Raw genomic sequence first — 16096 nt, 5'->3', positions numbered from 1 at the left:
TTTATCTGCCATTTGGGGCATCACCAATTTCCTCCTTTTTCATCTTCGTGCAACAGCTCTGGTGGGGATGTGGGTTGGGGGGGGGACACGACACATTTGGCCTCTCTGCTGTGGGAGGGAAGGGGCTGGGTGAAAAAAATGCATCCCTGGGCAGGTCTGTTTGTGAAAAGCCATTGTGGAAGAGGGACAAATCCTGCATTCCTCAGCACAGGAATCCGGGTGATGTCACCTCCTGCCTGGTGGCAGCAGCATTCCTGCCCACCCTGGCTCCCTCCAGGCAGCCCCTGCCTTTGCTACAAATATTTATTTTGGCTTGGGTTTTGGAAGCTTCCCATTATTAGAAGGAATAACAGCAGGATGGACTCTCCTACTGTAAGGTTTCTCTCAGCACCAGCACAGGTCAATAGAGGTTCACACCAAACAGAATTTTTACTACCAGTAGCAGGAGTAGGGTGGATTTTTGGGGGGTTGTTTTTAAATCTGTGGTGCAGTGGAGACTCAGAGATAATCAGAAACCTCTTAAAATAGAAATATACCTGCTCCAGTAAACCAGTTTCAAGCAGATTTGCTCAGATTTCTAGTGCATACAACTAAATTGGAGGTACCTGGAGATACCCATAATTCTGGGGCTTTCTCCTCTCCCTTTCTGACAGGATACACTTAGTAGGATACACTTAGTAGGATACATCAAGTAGGTTGCCTAAACCCTGCCTAAAGCCAGGATCTTTCCCAAGCAACTGGTCTGGGATAAATTGCCCTTTTGCCTGGAAGCTCCAGTAGTTTCTTGGAAAAATGTTGCAGGGGTGTGGGTGGGTGATTTAGAGGACCACATGCAGCATGGTGGCTTCTCCTCCAAAGGGAAAGATCCCTCCTTCTCTCCTCTAAAACTGTTTTTAAGGCACCTGGGTGGGATTTAGTTGAGTGTTCAACCCTCCTTGGAGCTGAGCTCAATGTCCATCCTGGTCTGGGATAGGACTCAGTTTCCAGCTGTTCTCTCTGCTCCCCTAAATTTCACACCACTCTTTCAGGAGCCAAGAAGCACACCCTGTCCAGGCTGTGGCACCCTCCTGCAGCTCTTCCCTGCTTGTTTCCATACTTAACTACCCTTAAAAATACCCATCCCCCCAAAAAAAAAATGCAGCTGCTTGCACCCCACTGTTCACCCACTTCTCCTTAGCACCCACGATGCTGGAGCACCCACACCATCTGTGTGAGGACTGGATGTGTTGGACCTTAAAGGTTCTTGGAACTTGAGATATTTGATGGTTCTGTGACCAGAACAGATTCCCTGGACATGCAGAGCACCCTGGATAACCAGAGGGGTCTTACAGCAGAGGGATAAACTGCTTCCTGACACTCCCAGCTGACCTTTTCATAGAATCACAGAATCCTAGAACTGGCTGGGTTGGAAGGGACCTCAGAGATCATCAAGTCCAACCCTTGATCCACTCCCACTGCAGTTCCCAGCCCATGGCACTGAGTGCCACATCCAGGCTCTTTTGAAATATCTCCAGGGATGGAGAATCCACCCCTTCCCTGGGCAGCCCATTCCAATGCCCTCTCCAGAAAGAAATTCTTTCTAATGTCCAACCTAAACCTCCCCTGGCACAACTTGAGACCTCTTGTGCCCTCTTGTCTTGCTGAGAGTTGCCTGGGAAAAGAGCCCAACCCCCCCCTGGCTCCAACCTCCTTTCAGGGAGTTGGAGAGAGTGATGAGGTCTCCCCTGAGCCTCCTCTTCTCCAGCCTGAACAGCCCCATTTTGCCATTTTCTCAGCTGCAGGTCCTGCCCTTCAGTGAAAAATGGTAAAAGAGCAGAAGGGGTGGTTTGGGGTGAGAGGCTGTGTGGTTGGATTACTCTGAATCCCACAGATCAGAATCATTCTGCTTGGGAAAGAGCTTGGAGATGATGGAGTCCAACTCTTCCCCCAGCACTGCCAAGGCCACCACTGCCCTGTGTCCCTCAGCACCACATCTCCAGAGCTTGGAAACCCCTCCATGGATGATGGGATTCATCCCTGGAGTCCCTCAGAACCCTTTCCATGGAGAAATTGTTCCCCAGCTCCAACCTAAACCTCCCCTGGCACAACTTGAGGAAATTCCTCTTGTCCCATCACTTCTTCCTCGGGAGCAGAGACCAAATCCCCCCTGGCTCCAACCTCCTCTCAGGGGGTTGCAGAGAGCCCGAAGGTCTCCCCTCAGCCTCCTCTGCTCCAGGATCAACACCCCCAGCTCCCTCAGCTGCTCCTGATTTCTGCTCCAGCCCCTTCCCCATCTCCATTCCCTTCTCTGGACACTCCCCATCCAGCATTAGTGGGATGGGATCTCACCCAAGTCTCTACTTTTACAAACCCATGAGCTGTGCCACTGAGCTCCTAGCAAAGGGTTAAGAGGAGGAGGGATGGGAGTGGGAATGGGATGAGCTGCATCCTACAAGCAGCACGAGGGATCTGAGTGCATGGATGAGCTGGGGTTGGGCTGTAAAAGCAGCACATTGAGGCACTCCTGGAGGTTTCCCCAGCTCTCCATCTCTCTTCCATCACCATCTGATCACCTTGTTCTGCCAGCTCAGGGATGCTGTGAGCATGGCCAGCTGCCCCCAGGCACCTCCACCTGGTCCTTTGGGTACCAGGCACAGCCTCCACCAGTGCTACAGCTAAATCCAGATGGATTCCCACCAGGATGAGGGGTGGGATGATGGTTTCTCCTTCCCACATGGGGCCCAGAGGCTGCAGCAAGCTCTCTGAGCCAGGCAGGAGGCCTCAGGCACTTTGCATGGCCCTAAATCAACCCTTGGCTTTAATTAGCTCAGGACTTTCATCAAGGGCTCCCTTGTTTTGAAGTTCTGGTGATAAGAGGCTGCAGAGAATATTCCAAACTGTACACAAACCCCAGGCTTCCAACATAAACACCACGGAAAAAACTCCCTGTAAATCACGGGTTGGAGCTCACCCTCACAAGAAATATAAAAAAAAAAAAAAAAACCAACATAATTCTTGGAATGGCTAAAAAAGCTGCCAGGAGGGGATCTGCAGCCAGGAGACAAACTGGTGCAAAAAGTTTGTGAGAAAGCAGCTGCTGGGAGCAGAGCTTCCTCCTCATCCTCCCACCTCGGGATCTCTGGTCCTAAATAAATAAATCAAAAGGACTCCAGAGTAAATAAATGAGCTCCAGGCAACGTCTTGGTGGTGGAACCTTGCATGTGTTTGCTGTTAGACATAGGATTTCTTGCAGAAAGCCTCTTGTTGCTCTCCTCCTGACCTGGCTGCATCCATCTCCTCCTGTTTTCCAGGGCATCCCTCCCTGCTGGAACACCCAGAAGTAAGGGTGTCCTGCAAACCAGCTTCAGAAGTGCCCCACACACCCCCCCAGCTCATGCTGACCTTGAGGATTGAAGGAGAAGAGCAAAAATTCCTGCATTTGCCACTGGATCTTCAGTTTTGGTCAAACCCTGCAGCAACCTGGTGAGTTCTGGAGGGGCAGGGACACCTCCCACCAGCCCAGGTTGCTCCAGGCCCCATCCAACCTGGTCCTGAACACCTCCAGGAAAAGGCATCCACAACCTCTCTGGGAAAATGATGTCCTAGGAAGCTTTGCTCCACTGGAGCTCTTCAGCTCTGCCTGCACAGGGACACTGGGAAGGGCTCCATGCACCCCAAGCTCCACCAAATCCTTGTTCCCCGTGAACACCACGTCCATCCCATTGCAAACCTCTGGATCTGTGCAACCAGGAGCTGGAGCTATGGCTCACCCCTTCAGCAAAGACTTTCTTGCCTGTCTCCATCCAGCCCTGCCACTTTAAATTGTGCTTTTTCTGGGCAGTTTGCAGTCTGAGAGCAGCCACCTCCTGCAAAGAGAAGCCAAGAACACGACCAAGGCAGCGTTCCCTGGGGTGTCCTTGGAGAAGTGGCTCCAGGAGCTCCAAGCAGCTCCTCCTGATCTCCCCATTGCTGCTCCAGCAGCTGGAGCACCTCACAAGCCAGCAGCACACCCCAGGCATAACCAAACACAGGATGATCCGGGTTGGAAAGGAGCTCTGGGATCACCAAGTCCAACCCTTGATCCACTCCCCCCGTGGTTCCCAGCCCATGGCACTGAGTGCCACATTAAGTTTCTTCTTAAAAACCTCCAGGGAAGGAGAATCCACCCCCTCCCTGGGCAGCCCATTCCAATGTCTGAGCACCCTCTCTGGAAAGAATTTCTTCCTCATCTCCATCCTAACCCTCCCCTGGCAGAGCTGAAGCCCATGGCCTCTTGTCTGACTGATAGAGCCCAACCCCCCCCTGGCTCCAACCTCCTTTCAGGGAGTTGTAGAGAGTGATGAGGTCTCCCCTGAGCCTCCTCTTCTCCAGCCTCAACACCCCCAGCTCCCTCAGCCCTTCCTCACAGGACTTGTGCTGGATCCCTTCAATGTGTTGGGACATCTCCAGTGACCCAAACGTGGGCAACTAAAACCAGCCCAGGGTGGCCCAGCTGCATCCCCTGGAGTTTGGGAGCTTGGGGTGGTTTCCCCTTTCCTAAAAGACCCCAGGAGAAACCAGATTATCAAATGAGGTCCTTCCACAGCTTCTTTTTCTCTTCTTTCTTTCCTTCCTCTCCTCCAGCATCACTTCTTTTTGATTACCTTGGTCTGATTTGATTTGATGCTCTCCAGAGCCTGACCTGCCTCACATCTTCCACCCCACCCATCACAAAGAGGAGAGCAAAAGGCTGCTCTCCTGCTGCAGAAAGCCCCCAAGGGACCTTGGCAGCACTTGCAGAGGCCACCAGGTCACTGGAAGGGAGGGACATCATGTCACTAGATAGCTGCTGCTCCCCAGGGCTTGGCAAGGGGGGAGCTGCCTGGCCTGGAAAGGAAACAGAGGACATTCATCTGGAGGACATTTCATCTCCCAGTGATGCTGCTTAACTATTTCTGTCTGGGAGCAGAGAGGAAAGGGTTGGGCAGAGGAATGTCATTGTCCCCCCCAAAGCAGGAAAATAAAAAGCTAACAACAAAAGAAAAAAAAAAAAAAAAAAAAAAAAAAAGATGATAAAAACGTGCCTGGAGGAATTTGGCTCAGGCTCACGTTTGAATCAGCATCAGGATTTCCAGAGCAGAAGCTTCTGGGATGAACAGAAGGGTGTTCTCCAGGGCTGGAATCCCTAGGGAATGTCACTGGGGGTGGTGGGGTGGATTAACTCTGCACCCAAAGGTCCTCAGGGCAAGGCAGGAGCTGGCAGGGATGCTTCAGCCTGGTGGCTCCTGACAGCATTTCTGGGCTGGTTTCCAGTGGTTTGGGCCATTTCCATCTTACTGGTGCCACCTGCAGCTTGCTGGCCTCTACCTGGTGTTTGAAAGGTGCTCTGAACACATCTGTAAAGCTCTTGGCCCAGGGTGTGTTTAAGAAAAGTTGGAAAAGTTGTGGCCAGGAAGAAGGAAACAAAGCAGAAACGCAGCCTCGAGAGGCACCGAGACCCCTCAGCCCTTGCTGGGTCAAAATGGGTCTGAATTTGGCTGAAATGGGGATGCTGGATGTAAAATCCCTCAGAAAGGAGGGTCCCCTGACCACCAGCACCATCCTGGTCTCCATGGAACTGGTGATGCTGCTGGGTTCCCTCCAGCACCCTCCATGGTGCACCCCTTCCTGCCATGGGGACATGAGCCATGGGGACATCTTTCCATGGTGGTGGCATCTCCCAGGGATGATGGCCAAGGCTGCTGAGTGTCATTAATGATCCAGGTGATGGGACTGAGCCTGGGGACAACCCCCAAAGTTGGGGGGGGAGCAAGAGATAGGGGGGATGGGGCAGCACTGCTGAGTTGGGGGACCTCAAGAGGATGGGGAAATGGGTTGGTGGGAGCCAGGTGAAATCCTACAGGGGCAAAAGCAGGATGGTGGAAGGAGAGGACACAGGACAGTGGGCACAGCTTTGAAGACAAGGAACAAGAGTCCTGGTGGCCAGGCTGGATGTCAAACTGCAGCAAGGCCACCCCTAAACTGAGCTGTCTCAGCAAGGGCAGTGGTGTGAGGGCTGCTCTGATCCTCTCTGTTCTGCTCCTGTAAGACCCCAACCAGGTCTGTGCCCAGTCTGGGGCTCCCCAGTACAAGAAGGGCACTGGAGTGAGTCCTGCAGAGACTTCCCAAGTTTTTCCTGGGGAATGGGATGTCTAAAAAAGAGGCAGAAAGAGCTGGGTCTGTTCAACCTGGAGATGAGAAAGGGACCTTGTGGGTGTGTGAGAGCATGTGGTCCAGATTATTCTCAATACCTTGTTTTAAGAAACAAACCAAACCAGACCCAAACTGTCAGATATGAGAAAAAATTGCCCAGAGAGGAGGTGGTGGGGGTCTCAAAACTCAACTGGCCAAGTTTCTGAGTGACCTGATCTTAGAGCTGCCTGGTGGGAGGGTGCAGAGAAGGTGGTGCAGATGCTTCTCCAAAGTGCAGAGTGAAGGGCCAAGCTGCAGGAAAAAAAAACTTCCAAGTGGATATGAAATCCAGGTCTCCATGACAAACACTGGCACAGGGAGCTTGTGGGATCTCCACCTTTGGAGATAACTCGACTGGACAGGGCCCTGGGCAGCTTCATCCAACATCAAACTTGGCTCTGCTCCATGACCTTCTGAGATACTTTCAGCCTCTGCTGCCCTGCAGTTGCACGACTCAACCTCAAGATTCCCATCAGTTCCCCCCTTCCTCAGCATCCCCTTCATCCCTGCACCCACCAGTGACCTGGAGAAGTTGGGATCCTCCCCAGGAGACTGCTCTGCCCCCTGGGTGAGCACAGAAGAGGCTGTGAAGGTCTCCTGGGATTTCCAAGCCCCCTGTACAGAACCACCTCAGCCCTCAGGGACATCCCAGGGCTCCTGGCAGGCAGCCCCAGGGTCCCCCCACCTTTTGGGAAGGCAGCTGGGACATCCCACAGCAGCCAAAACCACCACCAGGCCCTTCTACAGAGACAAAAACAGAGGAACAAATTGCTTTAGCAAAGTTAAAGGTGAAAGAGTTGAAGTTAGGAGTGAAACACCAATTAACATGCTGCACCTTCATGAATTTATAGGAGGGGGCACCTTGTTTTCCACCCATTTCCCCTCTCCCCTACAGCTCTGGCCCTGGGTTTCACCAGGGTTTCATGCAGCAACCCTCCACAGACTCTTTTTTTCTTTTTATTATTCTTTTCCTGGCAGCCAGGAGCAGAAACCAAAGCAGTTTCTGTGGCCACTCACCAAGATCTCCAAGAAACAGAGTGGGTCAAAGGGAGCTGCACAGCCTCAGAAATGACCCTTGGGCTGGTTGGATAAACTTTGGGTGGAAGAGCTCCAAACAAAACCATAAATTAGGAGAGAGTCCTCTGCAGTGTTTGGACCTCCAGAAATCCAGGGAATGTTGCTGTGGTCCAACCTTACAGGGGATGGAGGGGTTTCCTCATGACGCACACCAAAAAAAAAAAAATAAAAAAATAAAAAACCTTCTGGTATTTCAGTCTTGGCCAAGCCCCAAGGATTGTCTCAGAAATAGCTTGCAGGAGCACAAGACACAGCTTCCCCCCCAGCCCTGGGTCCCTTTCCCCCCATTCCCACATTCCTGTGACACATGGGAGCTGGGGGTTTCCTTCCTCCAGCTTCCTAAGGAGGCTCCTGGCAGAGGAGAAGTTGCCCTCCTCTGGTTTTTGAAGGCAATTTGGGTGAAAGGAGGAGGTGCCCATGGGTTCCTAAGGCTCAGGGGACTCTGCTTCCCACTGAGTGGGACACTGGGTGTGTTCTCCAGGAGAAGGGATCTCTCCCATTAAGCACATCTTCCATAAAGATGGAAATACATAGATATAGATGGAAATATACAGATGGAAAGAACATTTGGGGATGGGAGCTGGAGCCCCCAGGGTGTACAAGAGGCACAGCCTGGAGCAGAAGGGGTCAGAAGGTCCCTCTTGGGAGCCCCCACTCTTAGGGGATGTCTGGATAAATGCTGGGTGCAGCCAAATTTACTGTGATTATACCAAAAACCTGGAGGTGGGGTGGGTGCAGCTAAGGGTCAACCCTAACCACAAGGATAATAATAATTTTAATGAGGATGGAACTAATAAAGGCCACAGAAATGCAGGAGCAGCAGCAGATCTGAAGAAAATTCAGCTAAGGGACATGAAGAAGCTGATGGGGGACACAAGTTGGAGAAGGAGATCCCACTCCAGAAGAGTTTGGAAGCCAGTAGGAGAGTTTTCTCCCAAGAAAAGCTTCGTGCTGCTCAGCATCCTCATGATCCTTGCTGGTGCTGCTGCTGCTGCTGCTGAGCCACTGCCCTCCCCATGCCTCAGTTGGAAATATATAGATGGAAATGTACAGATGGAAATATATAGATGGAAAGAACATTTGGGGATGGGAGCTGGAGCCCCCAGGGTGTACAAGAGGCACAGCCTGGAGCAGAAGGGGTCAGGAGGTCCCTCTTGGGAGCCCCCACTCTTAGGGGATGTCTGGATAAATGCTGGGTGCAGCCAAATTTACTGTGATTATACCAAAAACCTGGAGGTGGGGTGGGTGGGTCACCCCCCAACCACAAGGATAATAATAAATTTAATGAGGGTGGAACTAATAAAGGCCACAGAAATGCAGGAGCAGCAGCAGATCTGAAGAAAATTCAGCTAAGGGACATGAAGAAGCTGGTGGGGGACACAAGTTGGAGAAGGAGATCCCACTCCAGAAGGGTTTGGAAGCCAAAAGGAGAGTTTTCTCCCAAGGAAAGCTTCGTGCTGCTCAGCATCCTCATGATCCTTGCTGGTGCTGCTGCTGCTGCTGAGCCACTGCCCTCCCCATGCCTCAGTTGGAAATATATAGATGGAAATATATAGATGGAAATATATAGATGGAAAGAACATTTGGGGATGGGAGCTGGAGCCCCCAGGGTGTACAAGAGGCACAGCCTGGAGCAGAAGGGGTCAGGAGGTCCCTCTTGGGAGCCCCCACTCTTAGGGGATGTCTGGATAAATGCTGGGTGCAGCCAAATTTACTGTGATTATACCAAAAACCTGGAGGTGGGGTGGGTGCAGCTAAGGGTCAACCCTAACCACAAGGATAATAATAAATTTAATGAGGGTGGAACTAATAAAGGCCACAGAAATGCAGCAGCAGATCTGAAGAAAATTCAGCTAAGGGACATGAAGAAGCTGATGGGGGACACAAGTTGGAGAAGGAGATCCCACTCCAGAAGAGTTTGGAAGCCAAAAGGAGAGTTTTCTCCCAAGGAAAGCTTCGTGCTGCTCAGCATCCTCATGATCCTTGCCCGTGCCTCAGTTTCCCAAGCAGGAGGGAAGAAACTCTTTGGAGATGCAAGGATGAGAAGTTTGCTGACATCCTTGGGTGTTGTTTCTAAAAGCAACACAAAAGCACCTTCCAGAGAACACAAACTGATCAATGGACCTTTTTTTCCAGGGGTTGGAGACCCAAAACCACATTTTCTGCTGGGGTGAGCTCCCATGGGTGCTGGTCTGGCCTCCCCAGACCAGTTTGTGATCCATGGGTGCCACCTCAGCTCTTGCTTTGAAATCCAACACACTGCAGAGCCCCCCAGATTTTTCTCTGCAAGCAGAAATCTCAGAAACATAACCCAAGGGAGCAAGGAAAACCAGACCCTGAAGCATCTTCCTCCCCCCATCTCTGAGATGGGAGGGATGGAGGGTCAGGGATGGAGCTGGGACAGAAAATCCCAGAGCACTGAGGGATTTTCCACCAGGAAAAACCCTAAGACACTGAAAGTTTAATCCCAGACTCCCTGGAGCTGGATCTGCCCTGCCTGGCACCACGGGGGGTGATTTATGCCCTCACAAAGTGTGCACCCAGCTGACTCCAAATAGGGAGGTTGTGACTCCTGCCACGAGCAGAAAAAAAAAGTCATGAGAAAAGCCGAAAAAAAAAAAAAAAAGGGGATCCTCACCCAAGAGATGGGGAAAAAAAAGCAGAAAATTAAGAGCAGGGAAGAAGGGGGGAGCAGAGGGAAGGGGTCTGCAAAGCACCGGGATTCAGCCACTCGGCAAAATAAAACAGAAGGGAAAAAAAAAACAACCCTAAAAAGCCACAACGCAAAAACTCCCAACAAACTAGCAGAAAAAAAATAATAAAAGTAACATACGGAGAAGCGCTGGGTGGGTTCAGTCCTGTGCAGAATCGTCCCATCCTTCCCCGCCGTGGTGCAGCCCCGGTCCCTGCCCCGAAGGCTCCTGGAAAACCTTTTCCTCCCTTCCCACCCCTCCGGACTCCGCTCCCTTCCCGCTGCTCCCGGCTGGAGACGGTGACGTGGAGACCTCCACCGGGGGAAGCTCCTCCAGGGCTGGAATCCTCAGCCCCGGGACACCCAGGGGTTCGTTCTTCTCCTTTGGTTTATTTAGTTTGTTGTTTTTCCTTTTCTTTTTTCCTTTTTTTTTTTTTTTTTCCTTTTTTTTTTTTCCTTTTTTTTTTTTATTTCCTGATAAGCACCCACCAAAAAAAAGTAAAAAAAAAAAAAAAAAAAAAAAAAAAAAAAAAAAAAAAAAAAAAAAAATCGAGAAGGTGGTGATGGTTTCAGGAACCAGGAGCAATGTAAAGGGGAAAAAAAAAAAAATCAAATAATTTAAATTGTCTAAGGGTTTAGAGCTAATAATAGGCAAGAGAGAGGTTCTTGGAGCAGGAGAGGTGGGAAGCAGAGCTGGATTTCCTTTTCTTATTTATTTTTTATTGCCTTATAAGCACCCACCAAAAAAAGCTCAGAAAAAAACCCCGAGAAGGTGGTGATGGTTTCAGAAACCAGGAGCAATGCAAAGGGGAAAAAAATAATCAAATAATTTAAATTGTCTAAGGGTTTAGAGCTAATAATAGGCAAGAGAGAGGTTCTTGGAGCAGGAGAGGTGGGAAGCAGAGCTGGATTTCCTTTTTTTATTTATTTTTTATTGCCTTATAAGCACCCACCAAAAAAAGTCCAGGAAAAAGAAAAAATTGAGAAGGCAGTGATGGTTTCAGGAACCAGGAGCAATGCAAAGGGGAAAAAAAATAATCAAATAATTTAAATTGTCTAAGGGTTTAGAGCTAATAATAGGCAAGAGAGAGGTCCTTGGAGCAGGAGAGGTGGGAAGCAGAGCTGGATTTCCTTTTTTTATTTATTTCCTTATAAGCACCCACCAAAAACAGTCCAGGAAAAAAAAAAATCGAGGAGGTTGCGATGGTTTTAGGAACCAGGAGCAATGCAAAGGGAAAAAAAAATAATCAAATAATTCAAATTGTCTAAGGGTTTAGAGCTAATAATAGGCAAGAGAGAGGTCCTTGGAACAGGAGAGGTGGGAAGCAGAGCTGGATTTCCTTTTTTTATTTATTTTTTATTGCCTTATAAGCACCCACAAAAAAAAGTCCAGGAAAAAAAAAAAAAATTGAGAAGGCAGTGATGGTTTCAGGAACCACGAGCAATGCAAAGGGAAAAAAATCAAATAATTCAAATTTTCTAAGGATTTAGAGTTAATAATAGCCAAGAGAGAGAGAGGTTCTTGGAGGAGGAGAGGTGGGAAGCAGAGCTGGATTTCCTTTTCTTATTTATTTTTTATTGCCTTATAAGCACCCACCAAAAAAAGCTCAGAAAAAAACCCCGAGAAGGCGGTGATGGTTTCAGGAACCAGGAGCAATGCAAAGGGGAAAAAAAAATCAAATAATTCAAACTGTCTAAGGGTTTAGAGCTAATAATAGCCAAGAGAGAGGTTCTTGGAGCAGGAGAGGTGGGAAGCAGAGCTGGATTTCCTTTTTTTATTTATTTTTTATTGCCTTATAAGCACCCACCAAAAAAAGTCCAGGAAAAAAAAATAAATTCAGAAGGCAGTGATGGTTTCAGGAACCACGAGCAATGCAAAGGGAAAAAAATCAAATAATTCAAATTGTCTAAGGGTTTAGAGCTAATAATAGCCAAGAGAGAGGTTCTTGGAGCAGGAGAGGTGGGAAGCAGAGCTGGATTTCCTTTTTTTATTGCCTTATAAGCACCCATCAAAAAAAGCTCAGAAAAAAAACCCAAGAAGGCAGTGATGGTTTTAGGAACCATGAGCAATGCAAAGGGAAAAAAAAATAATCAAATAATTTAAATTGTCTAAGGGTTTAGAGCTAATAATAGCCAAAAGAGAGATCCTTGGAGCAGGAGAGGTGGGAAGCAGAGCTGGATTTCCTTTTTTTATTTCTTTATAAGCACCCATCAAAAAAAGCTCAGAAAAAAACCCCAAGAAGGCAGCGATGGTTTTAGGAACCACGAGCAATGCAAAGGGAAAAAAAAAAAAAAATCAAATAATTCAAATTGTCTAAAGGTTTAGAGCTAATAATAGCCAAAAGAGAGGTCCTTGGAGCAGGAGAGGTGGGAAGCAGAGCTGGATTTCCTTTTTTTTTTTTTTTTTAATTTTTTTCTATTCAAACAGAAAGGGAACACAGCTGCAAACTCATCCTGCCCTCCCAGCTACAGCAGCATCCAAACCCTCTTTCCCCACCCTGATTTTCATGTCTAAACGACCACCCCCAAGCAGCCCTTGTTGCTCAAACTCTGCATTTTCAGTATTTTCTGGTGGCTGGGGGCTCCCTGCCAGCCCCCTCCCCATCCCAATCCCTCTTCATCCCTCTGCTCCTCTTCCCATCCGTTTTTTGGAAGGGGAGGAGGAAGGCTGGAATAACAGCTGGAAAACAGCTGGAAGGGGACAGAGGGGATATTTTCCTCCTCCTCCAGCCCCTCCTGCTCTCAGCCAAAGGGTTTTGCCCCCCGTGCAGGTTTCCAGATGAAGGGGGGGGGGAGGTGAGGGGTGATGTTGCCCTGCACTTGAACACAAGGAGCAGGGATTAAATAATTGCCACCAACCCAGGCTGTGACCTTTGGTGCATTATCTGCTCCTTTGCTTTGCCAGCTCGCATGATTTTCTGGCTGATCTCACAATAATTGATGTTTTCCTTAAAGGCCCCCGTGCTGCAGGGTGAGCTTTGGCTTCCAGAGGTCCAAAAATCACTGAGGTTTCAGTGATTTTTAAAGAAACCTCCCCGAAACGTCGCAAATCCAACAGGAAGGGAGCTCTAAACCTTCAAAAATCTGCTGGTTCTTCAATCTCCTCATCCTCCCAGGACCCAGTGCACGTCCCACAGTGTTTATTTAGCAGCACCCACCTCAAAGTTACTCAAAAGTAACTTGTTTTGGGTTTTTTTTTTTTTCCCCAGTTTTAAGGAGAAGGGATGTCCTTGCTCCTCGCCGGCACAGCTGGGATGAGGCAGCCAAGTTTTCATCCCCCCATTTAATTTTTCGAGTGCATTTCTTCTCTCCAGCTGCTTTTCAGGGAGAAAAGAGCTGGGAAACAGCCTGGCTGACTCTGCAGGATGGGGGGGAAATGTTCCCAGAAAGGGTTTTTATAGGAGGAAATTAACACGTAGGATGTGCCAGGGAAGGAGGAGGAGGAGGAGGAGGAGGAGGAGGAGGAGGGAAGAGATGAAACCCCCAGCACTTGATCCTGCAGCTGCTGCTGCCCTTGACACAGTCACAAGCTGATACTTCAGCCCAGATTCAAGTTTTTCAAGCAGATTTTGGGTGAGGAAAACGCCCTCAGCAGAAACTGTTTCAGGAAATCCTTTTGTAGGCGCCCAGCTTGAAAAATAACCTTTACTACGCTTCTTAAAATAAAATAATTAACAAAAAAAACAACAACAAAACACAAATATCTCAGCCTCGCTCTGTTTCGGAGCAAAGCCTCAGTTTTCAGCCACGTTTAAACCCTTTTCAAGCAAAAACCTGGATCCAAATTTTAAAGGACAGCCCGGCCCCTGAGTGGAGTTGGATTTCTCTAGCTTAAGCATGTATTTAATATTAAATATTTTATAGGTATAAAAGAATGAGAAAATGTTGATGGCTCTCCACGCTGACTTTATATACAGCCATGATATGTAAAAAATACATTATATACACTCCAAGGATCAATGAAGGAGTGATGCTGCCCCTGGCAAGAGGGACAGAGCCTCCTTTTGTCCCCAACCCCCACCTTTTCTCCCCCTCAGTGCCACCCCCAGCATCTCCCCTCTGCAGGGAGGTGATGGGATGAGCCCTACCTTTCACAGCTGGAGAAAAAAAAAGGTTGCTCTGAGCTGCAGCTCTTCACCACATCACCAGAGACCTTCAGGGGAGGGAGGAAAAGCCCTGCAAGAGCAGGACCCAGGCACAACCCTGCAACAAAGCCAAGGAGGAGGCGATTATTCCCGGGGCATCTCTCTGCCAGGCACAATAGGGCAGCGTTTCAGCACCCGTGCTCAATGCTCTTATTGTCCCTCATCCTGTGTGTGGTGGCACAGGGTGAAGCTTCTGCTCCTCTGCGAGCTCCCCAAGGCTTCATCCCCTCACTGGGGAGGACCAAGAGGCTTTGTTTGCCTCCTGACAGACCTGGGGGACAGCAGAGAGCTGAGTTTTGCTTCGCCGACGTTGTCGCGTTGCTGCCCGGTGTGAGGTTCCTATAAAAAAAGGAAGGAAATGGGATCTTGGATAAAATAAAGGGGTGATCAAAGGATCAAGGTGTTAAAAGCTCACTGATAAAATAGAGGGATGCTCTGGGTGGTGTTTTTGTAGGCATCCTTCCAGTGTAGGAGCTGGAGATGGGCCAGTGGTGGTCACCAAGATGGGCAGGGCTGGAGGATGGGTGAGCTGGGTCTGGTCTGAGGCTGGGGAGGAGCAGGGGAAACCTTATGGATAAATGCAACTCTTAAATGGAAAGGTGGTGAGGAGATGAAGCCTAAATCTTCTCAGAGGCACCCAGGGATCAGAGAGGCAGCAGCCAAGCATGAAGGAAGATCCTGCCTGTCCTTAGAAAAAACAGGAGCTGCTGCAAGAAGAAAAGGGAAATCTCTTCCCTGTTACAACGATGGATAAGACAAGGAGGAGCAGGCTGGATTTCAGCAACAGAATCACAGATTGGTTTAGGTTGTAAAAAACCTTAAAAATCATATAGCTCAACACCCCTGCCATAGGCAGGGACACCTCCCACCAGCCCAGGTTGCTCCAAGCCCCATCCAACCTGGCCTGGAACACTTCCAGGGATGGGGCAGCCACAGCTTCCCTGTGCAACCCAGGCCAGTGTCTCACCACCCTCATAGTGAAGAATTTCTTCCTAATCTCCTCTCCTCTTTTAGTTTGAAAACATTCCTCCTCATCCCATCACTCCATACCCTTGCCCAAATTCCCTCCCCAGCTTTCCTGGAACCCCTTCAGGCACTGGAAGATGCTCTAAGGTCTCCCTGGAAGCTTCTCTTCTCCAGGCTGAACACCCCCAACCCTCTCAGCCTGTCAGGCTCTCACCCCACAGACACTGCCCATGGCTCACTGGGGAGGGTGATACCCCACCAGTGCCACCAGTGTCCCCTCTTCACCTGCACCTCTCCACCATGTCCAAGAGACACCCCTGGGACCATCACCATGTTCAAAAGCAAAGGGCAAAAGGGATGCAGCTTGATTATCCTGCACTTCCAACCAGAAAAACTTCCTTTTTTCTCATGCTATTCCCTGTCTATCCCCAGGTGGTTGTAAGAGGGGGTGGGAGCACTGCATTTGTGTTTTGGGAGAGTTTTCCCAGCAGGGCTCAGTCAGTCCCCATCACCTCTGTGCTCTGGTTTTGATCAGGGAGCCAAGGACACTCCTGGGGCTGGATGGATGCCCCCCATGTAGGCACTTTGCTTCCTATCAGCTGGATTTGCTTGAGAGCAAAGAGGAGCAGAAATCCCAGTGTTTCAAGGGAATATCTGCAATTTAATGATGGACTGAGGACCTGGATACTGCAGGGGTGATGGTCCCTGCTCCTAGGAATGTGCCCAAAATGTGGGTTCACTAAAATAATGCACCTTTGTGGGTCAGTGAGATAAAATACAGTTTTTCAGGTTTTGGGTTTTTTTTTGAGCTTGACCTGGGCACTGACATTTTGCTTTTTCTGCCTTTCCTTTTGTTATCTCCTCGCATCTCTGGCAGCCCAGATGGGGAAAGTAAAAGCTGGGAAAAACATCCTGTTCCTCCTTCTTTTAATGCCTGGAAAGAGAGGAGTCAGGTGGCAGGAGGAGGATGCATTCCCCACTTCACAAGCCTCGGGCTGTACCAGTTGCTGACCCGGGCAATCTGAAT

The 16096-nt window shown here is 49.3% G+C and overlaps 1 protein-coding gene across 3 annotated transcripts in view; it reads right to left on the bottom strand.

Moving 5' to 3' along the window:
• Positions 1 to 10294, bottom strand: part of GJC2 (gap junction protein gamma 2) — a 35473-nt gene extending 25179 nt beyond the window's left edge. For 2 of the 3 annotated variants that reach the window (XM_071734590.1, XM_071734588.1), the window contains exon 1: positions 10100 to 10293. The gene's annotated coding sequence lies outside the window, so the exon portion shown is untranslated. Of the gene's footprint in view, positions 1 to 10099 lie in introns of all 3 variants that reach the window. The other variant, XR_011724113.1, reaches the window with a different exon arrangement.
• Between the last annotated feature and the right edge of the window lie 5802 nt (positions 10295 to 16096).

The sequence above is a fragment of the Heliangelus exortis genome, chromosome 2, assembly GCF_036169615.1.
Source record: "Heliangelus exortis chromosome 2, bHelExo1.hap1, whole genome shotgun sequence".
Taxonomy (NCBI): domain Eukaryota; kingdom Metazoa; phylum Chordata; class Aves; order Apodiformes; family Trochilidae; genus Heliangelus; species Heliangelus exortis.
Note: the sequence above shows the minus strand (reverse complement) of the source record. Positions and strands in the feature narration are given on the sequence as shown.